This window comes from Cariama cristata, unplaced genomic scaffold, assembly GCF_000690535.1.
Source record: "Cariama cristata isolate BGI_N322 unplaced genomic scaffold, ASM69053v1 scaffold21778, whole genome shotgun sequence".
In the NCBI taxonomy this organism is placed as follows: domain Eukaryota; kingdom Metazoa; phylum Chordata; class Aves; order Cariamiformes; family Cariamidae; genus Cariama; species Cariama cristata.
In genome coordinates this window covers 6,892-9,657 of record NW_009630916.1, presented here as the reverse complement: position 1 = coordinate 9,657, position 2,766 = coordinate 6,892, and the positions used below count along the sequence as shown (strand labels likewise).

The following is a 2,766-nucleotide window of genomic DNA, read 5'->3' as shown; positions in this document are numbered from 1 at the left end:
ACAAAACCTGCGCGAAGGCTCCGAAGTGTTCTCAAACACAAAGAGGGGGGACAAAAACAAGTGTGGCTCCTGAGTGATAGAAAATTGCCCTGTTTTGAAAGAAATTCTGTGAACAGGCAAGTTTTAAAATTATTTTAGGGAAATTAATTTGGCTTAGCTTGTGCCGATGTGGATCGCTGCGCATTAAGCTAATAAGAGATACGCAAGCACTTATTTCTGGATTACCAGCAAAATTAAATCCAGGCTCTGCAGCCAACTAACTGCCTTTACCAGCTCTCAAAAGCCTCAGCAACAGCAACTGCCCCGGGTTTGAGATTTAAAAAAAAAAAAAAGGTTATTTTGGGCCTAATCTTAACCACATGTACCTGCAACAGGGGGTTTCTAACGAGTTGAAAGGTGGCTGAGTTTGGGGCGGGGCGCGGTGGCCTTGCGCGGGCTGTCCCCGCTCGGCCCAGAGGTCGCCCCCGGCTGGCACTGACCTCCCAACGACCCCCGCCTTTACAGGCCCCGGCTGCAGGAGCTGCAGAAGAGCAGGAGTCTTTCTGGGCCGGCACTTATTGCTGCTGCGCTGGTGATAAAACTTCAGACAGCCTAATTGATGGCTTTGCTGACCTAACGATACCTTGTGAAAGCACGGAGTGGCAAAGCCTGGTCCTCATTTATGGCCAGCTGCAAGGGTAGCTGGATCCCTAGGATGGAAAGGGAGGAGGGGGGAAAAGTCTCCCAGCCTGTGAACTTTAAGCAGGTTCCGAGCCACTCGAAGAAGTTAAAGAAACAATTGTCTTTTAACACAAGTTTTCAGTCGCATTTACTTGTTCAAAGCCTTCTGGCAAATCCAGCTTTAAGCTGGCTAGTAAGATAAGCGTGTTACCGTTTGCAATTTCTGAGCACTTAGAGGAAAATCCTTTAAAGTGAAATTATACTCTTTTAAAAAAGCAACGCGGAGCAAAACACGTTGCCACACCACGCTAAAATCCTGTCAGTTTTAAAGCAGAGGTGTTCTCAAAACACAGAAGCAAGCTGATGAAAGGACTTCTATTCTTTGTATTCTGTTGCAGGTTTATTAATGCCAGAAGAAGAATAGTACAGCCTATGATTGACCAGTCAAATCGAGCAGGCAAGTTCCAAGTAGTATCTGTATTCAAGTCCCACAGGCGCAAATCCTCATCAAGTTATTCTTCGGGAGTCCCATCACCTGGTAAATAAATGCTCCAACCAGGCATTCTGGGAGATTATTTTTTTTTTTCTTATGTCCCCAGAATTCCGCTGTAGGAAGCAACTTCACTAATTGGTGCTAATTGGAGATTTCCCACCCTGACTCTACTGAAACTGCTTTTTATTTTCTCTCTGAATTGGTAATTGGGTACAAGTAGTAGTGCCACAAGCAGTTTGTTTGACTGTGAGCTCTTGAATTACTCATTGCTTGTCTGCATCCAATCAGCAGGACAATCTCATTTTCTTGCTACCCACAACTCCTTGGTGTATGCATTGCTTTCACTTCTGGAAGGCGAGCTGTAAAACTCATTGTATCCATTCATTTGCTTCGACTATTCACAATATGCTACTAATGCGACATGGTACCATACTGCCAGAAAATATTAAAAGATTATTACTTTTGTTTAAGAGCACACCAGATATGTTCCCAGTAAAACATATGATTTTTGTAACAATACCTTTTCGACATTCCTATTAAAGCACTCGGAGTACGTAACTCTTTACACAACAACTGGTGCCGTGTTAATCATTCCACTTTGTAATATGCATTTCCTCGGCATACTAGGGAGTTGTGGTTTCCTGCCATGAGGTTATGGGATAAAACTGTTCTCCATGTGGTGATGACTGTTGTCACTAACAAGGGCTTTAACTTGATGGTGATTTCGCCTGCTGCTTCACTTTAAAGGTTTTTGAAAAGGTTATTAATCCTTTGGGAAACTCTTCCCATGTAGCATTAAATTTCTTTTTCATTAACAGGTGAAAAAGGGGGAAAACACTAACTCAACTAACCATGCAAAACACTAAGCCAAACACAAAGTGTATACGTAAATAGGAAAAGCCATGTCCAGAATTCCCCTGCTCATTCTAGAGTAGGTGAGAGTGGTTTTATACCTTTTATTAAGTTTCACCATAAGTACCCTGTATCACAGAGGCCAGATTCACATGTAACGTAATTAGAGAGGAACAGAATAGGTACTTACTTCATTAAGAAAAAACACATAGCACTGCAACGGGCTTCCACTGGTTTGCATTAAAGGTAAGTAAAGAAACAGATCCTAAGCAAGTGAACTGACTTGACAAACTTGTTTATTGGGCCCCCCTATAGCATTTTTATTCTATAGTCCTGGTAACATAATCAGCTCATAAAAAGCGCAACCTGAGTTTAAAGTGACAGCCAAGATATTGTATATAGCGTTTCAGTGCTGAAGCTGGAACAATTGCTGATTGTTTGGTATGTCTTCTCTTCTTTCTCCTCTGTGTCCACGATTGACTACAATCAGGTTTTCTTCTTGATCCTTCAGTGAGCCAAGGAGCAGCGTATAGTCCAGAGGGTCAGCCGATGGGAAGCTTTGTATTGGATGGTCAGCAGCACATGGGAATCCGGCCCGCAGGTAGAGCCTTTGTGTCCTCCTCTGCACTGCCGCTGTGCTAGCCTCCTCTCCCCCATTGCTCTTCACCCACCTCACCTGTCACAACTCCCTTCATCGTAAGGACTCACGTTTGCCTGTTGCCTGCCTTAATTGTTTCTTTTGCACCTGGGGTATGGTTGGG

At 43.6% G+C, this 2,766-nt stretch overlaps 1 long non-coding RNA gene across 1 annotated transcript in view; it reads left to right on the top strand.

The window, feature by feature from the left end:
- The first annotated feature begins 1,055 nt into the window (after window positions 1–1,055).
- The window catches only part of LOC104165974, a 6,648-nt gene continuing 4,937 nt past the window's right edge, over window positions 1,056–2,766 (top strand). The window contains exons 1-2 of the long non-coding RNA XR_696486.1: window positions 1,056–1,117; window positions 2,496–2,606. This is a non-coding gene — a long non-coding RNA (uncharacterized LOC104165974). The remainder of the gene's footprint in view (window positions 1,118–2,495; window positions 2,607–2,766) is intronic.